This window comes from Wyeomyia smithii, chromosome 2 (assembly GCF_029784165.1).
Source record: "Wyeomyia smithii strain HCP4-BCI-WySm-NY-G18 chromosome 2, ASM2978416v1, whole genome shotgun sequence".
NCBI lineage: Eukaryota > Metazoa > Arthropoda > Insecta > Diptera > Culicidae > Wyeomyia > Wyeomyia smithii.
This window is the reverse complement of record NC_073695.1, coordinates 158,672,220-158,684,871: the sequence shown is the minus strand read 5'-3', so window position 1 is coordinate 158,684,871 and position 12,652 is coordinate 158,672,220. Positions and strand designations below refer to the sequence as shown.

Sequence of the window (12,652 nt, the reverse complement as noted above, 5' to 3'; positions counted from 1 at the left end):
CTGTAAACGACAAAAAAAAAAGAAAGGTCGTTGTCCTGTTTCGGCTAGATAACGTACTTCCGGTTCAAATTTCCCAAAGATAGCTCACTATTTAACTGAGGGATTTTCGCAGCGTCCAGCTTTATTTAACCTGGTTCGCGAATGTAAGTGGAGTGTTGGATCCGCGCGTTGTCGAGTGATATAAAATAATTAGGTAAAGTGAGTGAAGTTTCTTACAGTCTAGCCAGTAACAGTGATGTTTTTCCCCCCGTAGATAGGAAACAGAAATAAGTACTTAAATAGTTTGTGCGGTATCGTGTGCGTGAAAGGCCTGAAAATAAAAGGTAAAACTGATTGAAAAATAATTTCGTACACCGCGCCCTAACGCGTTTGAACAGCCGTTCAAACGGCTTTTTCGTCTATAAGCGAACAATTCCCACCACCGCTAAGTGAACCATAGGAAACGGTTCTATCGATGCACGTGGAACGTGCTGCTTTGTCAACCACTTCCAGCGAAACCAGGATCGCTTTGCCCGCCACGGCTTAGAATTGGCTAACGGTCATCCACGGTTCAGTCCGAACCCCGTCGATTCTTCAAGCGTTTTCAACATATCGACAGGAACGAAATTTACCACGTCCCTCGTCGGCGTCATCGCAACCACCAGCGACGCCATCGTTTCGTCGCACCGCCGCCATTGTTTCGTCGCACCGTCGTCAGTCATCGAGGTATGCTCCCGAGCACTACAAAGGTCTACGGTCAGTGAGTACTCAAACCTTTTTCATAACATGCGCATGTAAAGTGTCATAAAAGATGATATAATGAAATAACCCGTTCGAACGAAGAGGCCCGATTAGAAATCGATAGAACTAAAACCGCACACGATAGGTCAGTAGATAGAGAGGGGGAAAGAAGTGAGAGATGAGACAGTAGGTAGATTCGAGGAGAGGTCGGCAAAGGCCGAAGATAAAGAAGCGTGTAAATTAGCTAAAAATAAACAAGTGCACTATGTACCGATGTTACCGATAATGTAAACCCACAAATCAGTTGAGATCATTTTGGCGAATATGAGAAGCTACCCCTGTTGATTGGTTCGGTCTGTTAGGAACTTCACGTCGCTTGTCCAGTTGCGGTTCGTTCGTTTTCTTCTTTTTTACTCCAAGTAAGGATTGCTTGGGAATCTCAATCCCCTCCACCCACCTTACCGACCGAAACGGCTAGTTTGATTGGAGTCTGTTCCCCGTGATGATAAACTAGTGGGTGGTGTTTTTTTTTGCTAACTGGCCGAGCGACGGGTTGTTTCAAAGACCTCTTCTGCGTTTTTTCCACTGGCGTTGAATTTTCAGATAGCCGTTTAAGTTGGTGGTTGTTGGCCATACTTTCCGCGATTCACAGCTCGGGTTCTTTTACTGAATCCGCCCTGAAAGGAGATCTCTTGCCGGGCAAATACAACACGACGGTTGATCCTCTCCGGGGGTGGCGCATTTAAGTCAACCGTTTGAGTTCCTTCAGAACGAGAATTACCGCACGCGTGACAATCGTCCGCGTTACACCAGATAGGCGACCACTCCAGTATGGATAAGGATAGCGGCTGGAAGGGGGACCCAATTAACAAAAATGGATTTAAATGAAGATAGAAATCAACAAATGGGCGCAGATGGGTTGAAAAACCCGTTTGCACGAGGAGGCATCCAGAGGTCTCCGCCGAGAAAGGCGGAGACAGATGCAGTAAAGGACGCCTGCGAAGACGGCAAAGGCAGTACGCCTACCGGATCGACGCAAGACATCGCAGTGGCTGGTCCACTGTTGATAAAGGCGGTCGGAAGACAGCGAGACACGCTACCGAAGGTAGTAGCGCTGTCGGAGCAGCTCGATGCCATAATCGAGTTTGCGAAAAGTCGCACCAACACGACGAAGTACCAGAAGCAGGCTCTCTACATGCTTCGGTCCTCCGTCGATGCTGCGAAGGAGCACGCCGAGCTCAAGGCAACAGCGGTGGCTGCAGAGAAGAATGCAACGGAGGGACCGAAAGGGCGACGAAGTCGGTCCAAACGGACACCTGCACGTTTGCAGCGGTTTGCGCCTCAGGGTCAGCCGCAAAAAGAGCAAAGCAGTCTCCGGGGTAAGCCCCCGAGAACAGCAAAAAACGGTTGGTTGTGCTAAGCCCGCGAGCAGCACACCAACGGCCTCCAAGTTCGCCGAAAAGTCTGCCGAAGTGGCAGCTACGGGAAACCCTTGGGTTACCGTGGGAGGAAGAAAGCGCCAAAAAGGCAGCAAGCGCAACGACGAGAAGGCGAAAAATCGTCCAAAAATGGGAAAGAAGGCGCGAAGCAGGGGTGACGCCCTCATACTCAAGACGGATGGGTCCAAGTACTCCGAAGTCTTGAAGAAAATGAGAGGCGAAACCCAGCTCAAGGATCTAGGAGCGGATCTGCGGACCATCCGTCGTTCTCGCACCGGCGAGATGATCCTTGAGCTCCGTAAGGATGCTAAAAACAAGAGCGCTGCCTACAAGACGGTAGCCGAGCAGGTCCTCGGGAAAGATGTGCAAATTCGGGCACTCACCTCAGAGGTGACACTCCAGCTCAAAAACCTGGATGAAATCACCGAGAGGTGCGATATTGCACAGGCCCTCAAGAAGAAGTGCGGAGTGGAAGTAGCCACTGAGGTAATTCGCCTCCGTAAGGGTCCAGCGGGGACCCAGGTGGCCACTTTCCGGCTTGCATCGGCCTATGCAACCCTGGCCCTGAAGACAGCCAAACTTAAGGTTGGCGGGTCAGTATGTCCCATGAGCATACTCCAGCCGGACGTTTGCTTCAGGTGTTTCGAGGGAGGACACAAGTCCTGGACCTGCAAGGGGCGCGATAGGAGCCAGTTATGTAGGCGTTGTGGTGGTGCTGGCCATGAAGCTAAAGACTGCGGGGAGCCTCCCAAGTGCTTGGTATGTACTGGAAAACGGGACGCCAAGCACTTTATGGGAGGTCCACGGTGCCCAGCCGGTAAGGCGGCCACGAAACCACGGGCGTGAGGGTGACACAATTGAACCTGAACCATTGCTATGCGGCACAACAGCTGCTATACCAAGCAGCGTCTGAGTCGCGGTCGGACATCGCAATCGTATCGGACCCCTACTGCATTCCTCCCGGAAACGGTAATTGGGTTGCAGATAAGTCCAGTACGGTGGCCATATGCACGACCAGCAAGTTCCCGGTTCAGGAGGTTGTGTTAACCTCAAATGATGAAGGATACACGGTTGCCAAGGTGGACGGAGTGTTCTACTGCAGTTGTTATGCTCCGCCGCGTTGGTCTATCGAAAGGTTCACCCAGATGGTCGACTTGTTATCTATGGAGCTGACAAGACTAACACCCTTAGTAGTGGCGGGCGACTTCAACGCTTGGGCTGTTGAGTGGGGAAGCCGCCGCACGAACCGGAGGGGTCAGATCTTGTTGAAAGCTTTGGCAAAGCTCAACCTAGATCTGGCTAACGTTGGAACCAATTGTACATTGAGCAGAAATGGTGCGGAGTCGATCATCGACGTGACGTTCTCCAGCCCAAGACTGATCGTGAACTGGAGGGTAGACGATGGTTACACCTATAGTGACCACCAGTCGGTCTGCTATAGCGTAGTCCATAACGTGAGGCGGCAGGCGATGGATAGAGCCAATACTCCGACCATCCGCGGGTGGAAAACATCGCATTTTGATGCCGAGGTATTTGCAGAAGCAATGAGAAGAGAGCGCGAGGGGGGCAGTTGGCTCCGCCCGAGTGCTGACCAATTAGTTGCCACATTATCGCGAGCGTGCGACGCCACCATGCCTAGGACCCGCCAACCTAGCAATGGTAAGTCACCGGTATACTGGTGGACCGACGCGATTGCGGACCTCCGTAGCGCGTGCCTTCGTGCAAGACGGATGTTGCAACGTGCACGTACCGATGCACAGAGAGTAGAGCACCGTGTAGCACTCGGATCTGCAAGATCGGCGCTTAAAAATGCGATAAAGGCGAGCAAGAGGGCCTGCTTCGAAGGGCTATGCGCGAGTGCCAATACGAATCCGTGGGGTGACGCCTACAGAGTCGTAATGGCGAAGACCAAAGGCGTGTTGGCGCCTGCAGAGCGATCACCAGCGATGCTGGAGCGTATCATCGAAGGACTCTTTCCACGCCACAAGCCAAATCCTTGGCCTCCGGTTGCTGAGTCTCACGTCCGACGTTCCAGTATCTCAGACACAGACCAGGGATGGTCGGCCAACCTGCCGGGCATCCAATTCGTGAGAGACGGCAGCCGTGCCGAGGTTGTGGAGGAGGTAAGGGTTACGAATGAGGAACTCATCGTGATCGCCAACTCCCTAAAGGTGAGCAAGACATCGGGACCGGATGGAATCCCGAACTTGGCCATCAGGACGGCCATGAAAGTGGCCCCCGATCTATTTCGAGCAGTCATGCAGAAGTGCCTGGATGACTGCCTCTTTCCGGACAGGTGGAAGCGATAGAGATTGGTACTGTTGCCGAAGGCTGGGAAGCCGCCAGGGGACCCATCGGCATACACATCTATCTGTCTGCTGGACACTACAGGCAAGGTGCTTGAGAGGATTATCCTCAACAGACTGGTGAAGTACACAGAGGGTGTAAACGGTCTGGCAAGTAACCAGTTCGGCTTCCGGAAAGGTAGATCCACGCTGGATGCTATTCTCTCTGTCACCAAGACGGCAGAGGTAGCACTCCAGCGTAAGAGTTGGGGCATTCGCTATTGCGCAATCGTCACGCTTGACGTAAAGAATGCATTCAATAGCGCCAGTTGGGACTCCATAGCGCTCGCGCTAAGGCGCATCCACGTACCGGTGTCGTTGTACAAGATTTTGGAAAATTACTTCCAGAATCGGGTACTAGTTTACAACACGGAGGAGGGTCAGAAGTGCGTCCCAATCACCGCAGGGGTACCGCAAGGTTCCATCCTGGACCCGGTGTTGTGGAATGTCATGTATGACGGGGTGTTGAAACTAAAGTTTCCCTGTAGGGGTTGTGATCGTCGGTTTCGCAGACGGCATCACGCTAGAGGTCTACGGCGAGTCGATCGAAGAGGTCGAGTTGACGGCCGCGCACTGCATACGCAAGGTCGAAGACTGGATGCACTTTAGGAAACTGTAGTTAGCGCACCATGAAACGGAGGTTACGGTTGTGAACAACCGCAAATTAGAGCAACAGGCGGTGGTCAGAGTCGGTGACTGCACCATTACCTCAAGGCGTTCCTTGAAGCTCTTAGAGGTTATGGTTGCTTAGAGGTTATGGAAGCTCTTAGAGGTTATGATTGACGACAAGCTCATATTTAAGAGTCACGTCGACTATGCCTGTAAGAGGGCTTCAACGGCCGTTGCAGGACTATCTCGAATGATGTCTAATAGCTCAGCGGTATATGGCAGCAAGCGTAAACTTCTTGCCAGCGTGGTTTCGTCCATACTTAGGTATGGTGGGCCAGCGTGGTCCAAAGCGTAAGGTACCAACAGTCATCGTCGTAAACTGGAAAGTACCTACAGGCTCATGTGCCATAGGGTTGTGAGCGCGTACCGTACAGTGTCATACGACGCAATCTGCGTCCTGTCCGGCATGATGCCTATCAGCATAGCCATTGAGGAGGACGTAGAATGCTTCGATCAACGTGACACAAGGGGTATACGAGGCCCCAGAAGGTCATTCTCGATGATCAGATGGCAGCAGGAATGGTCCAATTCCGTAAAGGGTAGATGGACGCATCGACTTATTCCGGACGTATCCGGATGGGTCGGGAGGCGCCATGGAGAAGTTAACTTCCACTTGACACAGATTATGTCAGGTCATGGTTGCTTCAGGCAGATTCGGGCATGCGGGGTCCCCCATGTGTCCCGAGTGCGCTGATGCGGAAGAGACTGCTGAGCATGTCTTCTTCGTGTGCCCTCGTTTTGTGCATGCGCGGAGCGACATGATGGTAGTGAGCGGGCCAGACACCACCAATACCTAGCGGTGGTCCCGGGGAGTATTATGGGCTGGAGACTGGAGGGGTTTTAGTGGGTCCGGTCACTGATTCAAACCAACCCCACACTCCCTGAGGTTGGTCACCTCAGGGGTTTGGATGCAAATTTCCCTTCACCTGAAACAAAAAAAAAAAAAAAAAAAAAATATATATATATATATATATATATATATATATATATATATATATATATATATATATATATATATATATATATATATATATATATATATATATATATATATATATATATATATATATATACTATATTAAAATGGAATTCCGTAACGCTTGATTTTATTGATGTTATTGCCTCCGTCTCAGTGGTGTACAGTCACCACCATCATTTTAAATCGTTCTAAATAAAAAAAATAAGCGGTGACATGTGGGTTCTTTTACATGAAAATGATTGTTAAGGTTCAGGAAAGACATTTGGGGAAAAATCAAAAGTATCTGATTACTAAAACTTGAGATTTTATACACAAAACTACGTAAAACTTGCAAAATTATGACTTTTTATGCTGAATTTGCCTCTAAATCAAAATTTAAAGCGATGACATGTGATTTTTTTTACATTGAAATGTTTGTAAACGTTCGGGAAAGACATTTGAAGAAAAGTAACAGGTGTTTACTAAAACTTGAGATTTTATTCACAAAACTACGTAAAACTTGCAAAATTATGACTTTTTATGCTGAATTTGCCTCTAAAGCTAATTTCAAAGCGATGACATGTGATTATTTTTTCATTAATATGTTTGTCAACGTTCAGGAAAGACATGTAAGGAAAAATAATTAGTATCTGATTACTAAAACTTGAGATATTATTCACAAAACTACGTGAAACATGCAAAATTATGACTTTTTATGCTGGATTTGGATCTAAATCAAAATTCAAAGCGAAGACATGTTATTTTTTTTTAATTTGAATGTTTGTTTATGTTAAAATATAAAATGTATGTTTGAAGATGATTTTCTGTATACAGCACAACAATATTGCAGCCTTCTAGTAGCGTTCTCGATCAACCAGATTAGTTGAGAAAATTCGTTATCGATATTGTTTTAGTAATTTTGCATGTTGTAGGATAAGAACAACGATACACCGTGCCCCAGAGCTAAGTCGAAAAAAATTGCAGTTCGAAAAGATTCTCGACATGATCGGGGATCGAACCCGATATCACAACCGTGTATATATATATATATATATATATATATGTATATATATATATATATGTATATATATATATATATATATATATATATATATATATATATATATATATATATATATATATATATATATATATATATATATATATATATATATATATATATATATATATATATATATATATATATATGCGTCTCGTCTACCTGTTCAAACTGTTTATAGGACACTGTAGACTGTAGACTGTAGGACACTGTTCAAACTGTAGACAATCTCAGACAAAAAGTTAACCGTTTCACATTTTTGGAGTGGATGAGAAATCATCGAAGGTAATTTATTGGTAATTGTTATGTTATCCCGAGCATGGTTATTCTGTTGTCAACTTAATGGAATCTTATGAGCCGTGAGGAATGTAACCTGATGGGCTACACTTCAAACTACGCCATACAACTCACACGCAACGCAACTCACACTCAGTAATGCTAATGACTACCGTTTGTTCAGGCCTTTCATTTGATCCAAGCGTCGTTCAAACACGTAAAAAAGACATTTTTGGTTCAAACTCATTGTTGAACGAAAAGCTGATGGCTACGAGAGAAAACATTTATTATACACCCTCTCTTCAGTGTCTTTTCACCTATTTCGTTTTGCCTTTCTGATTCTTCTCTCGATATCATTGAAATTTGAGAGAGACCATGTGGCCGCGAGCGTACGCAGATCTCAATCCCCAGAGCTTTCGTAGCAGATTCATTCATTATTTTTCTGGATGTGGTGGTGTTCGTTGGTTTTCATTCAAGCCTTCTCATCCATTTTGTTCATTCGAAAACTTGAGCGTCGTATAGCCCGTATAGTACACGTTTGTCTTCTTACGCACTGCTTACTTTCTAGTTTAAGATTTTACACCGTCTAAGGAAACGATTTAGCGTTGAACCAAAATTCGGTGAACAACTTTACTCCATAAAGAGTTTAGAGGCAAAAAGATAATAAACATAATTTCTAATGTCGTTAGAAAAAACCTGCAAAAAATTCATTCTGAACGCTTCGGCTGGCAGAATGATCTGGCATTGCCTAAGGGGCCATCCACATACCACGTGGACAAATTTTTAACGATTTTGTATCGAGGGCAAGTACAGTTGAAGCCACCTGTAATTCTTGCGTTAAATGCTTTGCCACGCCAACCAACCCGGCGCGGTCATCAATAACCAGTGGTGGGCACCGCTAACCGAAAATTTAGCGACGCTAATCGCTAAGTCGCTAACCGGAAAATTAAGCTCGATAATCGCTAAACGCTACACCCACATTAGCGGAACTTTCGCTAATCGCTAACTTTTTAATATGTAAATAGTCATATCGCTATATTTATTGCTCGTGTTTTTTAAGATTTGGACCACTTTGATCTGTTTTGGTTAAACAAACGAAAACAATTACTTACAAGAATAACAAAAGTTATTTAGCTTGCATTGAAAATAGATACACTTAGGAATGTTTTCATAGAAATTCAATTATTATCTGAATCGAAAATGTAGAATCAAAGTTGTCATAATTTCAAGCGCATTGCAATTTACCAAAGTTCTTGGTGTGCCAAAAATTCAATCTAGACCTTGTGCTTGTTCTTCAAACTGCTCCTGTGGCTTGTACTGGAACTCCATTCTAGGGTAAAAAAACTGGCAAAAGTAACTTTCGCAGTAAAGTATGTTTATTTTTGAAGCAATTTACGTACGCTATCAGCAATTCACAGTTTTTCTAAATATTTCTATTGTCGCTTCTCCACAAAATTTAGCGAATTAGCGATTAGCGTTTCGAAGGCCAAAATTTTAGCGACGCTAACAGTTTCGCTAACCAGCTCAAAAATTAGCGAAATCGCTGAATCGCTAACTGAATTTTAGCGTCGCTAATTAGCGAATTAGCGGAATGGTGCCCACCACTGTCAATAACAAAACCTTCCACTCTGCAGCAGAGCTCAGCGCGCTAACTATCGATGCGATAGCACCGAGGGTGCCGATTTTGCAAAATGGGCATAATGACCCTTGGACAGCTACGACGACGACGACAATCGCGAGCAGTGCAACATTTCTATAAGAAAAATAAATCATTATTATTTAAATCGTAAAAGTAGCAGGTCGTTCTCACGTCGATCCGAACGTCAACTGTTGCAAGCTTATAACTGGCGCAGTCGGTTTAAGAACTGTGTTTGATTTCGTTCGCCCTGTGTTTGTTCCTGTCATCAGTGCTTCTCCGAGGGAATATCGGAATCGCTAAGGACGCCAACGACGGATTATCGAAGAATTGAGGACAAACCCGTAGAGACGACACCAAACACAATCACTACCTCCAACTCAGACGAGAGAACATCGTCTTTTTGTAAGTAATTTTTTTTAACTTAAATTAGTTTTACCACAATGTTGAACATGGACGTCATTAATGAACTTCTCGACAATATCCAGGAAGCAATCACCCTCAGCAGAATTTCCGTTATTAAAAACAAAATTTTATCAACACGAGAAATAAACGCGATCAAAACCGCTCTTTAAGACCAAGGAGTGAAGATAAATTTTCCGGACGAAGCCCTACAGTTTGTTACACCGAAAATTGCCGTGAAAGAAGGAGACTTGTTGTACATACTCCATGTTCCAGAATTGGGAAACTCAACATCTGCAATTGTGAGGATATACCCGCTGATCGTAAATAATCAAATAATAAAATCGTACCCAAGCTACATTATACGGCGTGGACCAAAACTTTTCGAAACAGATAAGCCCGAAGACTTCGTACAGAGATCATCTCACACTAAAGAATTCGAAGATGAATGCATTAGACCACTAATACTGGGAAAACAATCACGTTGTACCTCAGTTCACAAAAATGAAACTACCCAACAGTTAACGAACGAAAACACCATATCAAACGCTGAAAATCATACACTAGAATCCAATTGTGGACCCGATAATAGAACCATCACTGGCAATTTTACCATCAAGTTCGCGTACGGTTCAATTCGTGTACGGTTAAATTCAATAACCATACATTTCATAATTCGGAAACCATGGTGGATACAGAAAACCTGCATGGAGCATCCCACAATATTTTGATCAATTGGACCATTCAAAACCAACCTAATATAAAGGAATTCCACGACACAGTCATCAACAATAGAAGCAAGTTAGACCACGTTTATTTTCAACAAAGTAGCCTTCGCTTCAATCTATGGATAACGTTTGGAGGAATATCTCTGTTGACGGCGATTTGCTTCATTATAATAATCCTAATTCTAAGAAACATCAATCCTTGCCTAATGTTCAATTTTAGGAAAAAGCAGCAACCAAATGTCGACCCGGGACGGCTCGAACTTGAGGAGGGGGTAGTTACGAACGCAATTGAGAAGCTAAAAGCCCAGCAACAACAAATCGCAGCAATCCTGCAACAACGTGCTACGATTATTCGCACCCCGCGAGTTGTATCGAGAGCAAGTGCAGTTGGAGCCACCTGTAATTCTTGCGTTAAATGCTTTGCCACGCCAACCAACCAGGCGCGGTCATCAATAACAAAACCTTCCTTTCACCTCCCATAATGGTTCGACACCCCTCCCTCTTATGTGAGAGGGGGGTTCCATACGAAGGAAACACAAATTTCTGCACATCTCGAGGACTAACCATGTAAATGGAACCAAATTTGGCAGGTGAATGTTCTTAGGGGTAACAAATATATTCATAATGGTTTGACACCCCTCCCTCTTCTATAAGGAAGGGGTCCCATACAAACGAAACACAAATTTCGCACAGCTCGAGAACCAATCAAGAAAATACAACCAAATTTGGCAGGTGAATGTTTTTAGGTGTAACAAACATGTCCATAATGTTTTGACACCCCTCCTTCTTCAGACATTTCTCCAAATACCATTTCGAAATCAAATATGGCGACTTCCGGTTTCTGAAGAACAGCGGCAAATGACCAAATACCACCCAACATGGGTATTTCCGGAATTGTTATGATGCACTGAAGCCACTAATTTACCTCAGACAAAATTTTGAATTGTAAAATGGCGACTTCCGGTGTCTGGAAAACAGCCGAAAATGACCAAATAACACCCAATATGGATGTTCCTTTAACCAGAATGACGCTCAGAGGCCAGATATTGTCTCCAAATGCCATTATGAAATTCAAGATGGCGACTTACAGTTTCTGAAAAATAGCCTAAAGTGACCAAATACCACCCGTCGGCAATGATGGTGGCTTTTGGTTTCTGAAGAACAGCGAAAATGGCCAAATACCACCCAATATGGGTATTTCCGGAATCGTTATGACGCACTGAAGTCACAAATCGACCTCAGACAACATTTTGAATTGTAAGATGGCAACTTCCGGTTTCTGGAAAACAGCCAAAAAGGTCGATTTCCATCCAATATGAGTATCTCCGCAACCAGAATGATGCACAGAAGCTAAAAATCGATCACAGACACCATTTTGAATTCAAACATGGCGACTTCCGGTGGCTGGCAAACAGCCTAAAATGATCAAATACCATTCAATATGAATGTTTTCGGAGCCAGAATGACACCTAGAGGTAAAAAATTTACAACATTATGAATTGTAAAATAGCAACTTCCAGTTTCTAAAAATCAGCCAAAAATGGCCGATGTTTGAAATTATTAAATTTAACACTGAATAGGCGGGACGAAGTTTGCCGGGTCAGCTGGTATATATATATATATATATATATATATATATATATATATATATATATATATATATATATATATATATATATATATATATATATATATATATATATATATATGGAACAATACCATGTAAGGAAAACAATGGTATCAAATAAGTCCTTCCTATATTATCGAGACAATAACTGAGCCACAAGAGATGCTTAAGAAAACGGAAAAAAAATATTTTGAATGACAGAAATACACACAATTGTTCCTAATTCAGCTCATAATTATATATATATATATATATATATATATATATATATATATATATATATATATATATATATATATATATATATATATATATATATATATATATATATATATATATATATATATATATATATATATATATATATATATATATATATATATATATATATATATATATATATATATATATATATATATATATATATATATATATATATATATATATATATATATATATATATATATATATATATATATATATATATATATATATATATATATATATATATATATATATATATATATATATATAAAGGATAAAAACTGAATGAATGATGCGCGAAGCACCCCTGTATTTAAAGGTTGCTAGCAGTTGAACGGTGATTGTAAAATTTTTCATTGTGTGAGGTAAAAACTAATTATTCTCCACCGGGAATGGGTTAAGCGCTTAAATCCGCTTGAGAAAATGTCTTAAGGCCAGAATTTTCAGAAATTGATTTCAAAGAATTGGCGTTTTCAAAGACCAGAAGCAACGAAAATACAATTCAAAATTTATGAAATATTATTCTAG

The 12,652-nt window shown here is 43.0% G+C and overlaps 1 protein-coding gene across 3 annotated transcripts in view; it reads right to left on the bottom strand.

The window, feature by feature from the left end:
* Positions 1-12,652, bottom strand: part of LOC129721824 (uncharacterized) — a 240,622-nt gene that overhangs the window by 113,060 nt on the left and 114,910 nt on the right. The window contains exon 1 of one of the 3 annotated variants that reach the window (XM_055674841.1): positions 58-1,218. The exons of the other annotated variants lie outside the window; for them this stretch is intronic. The gene's annotated coding sequence lies outside the window, so the exon portion shown is untranslated. Of the gene's footprint in view, positions 1-57; positions 1,219-12,652 lie in introns of those variants that run through there. 3 annotated transcript variants of the gene reach the window in all.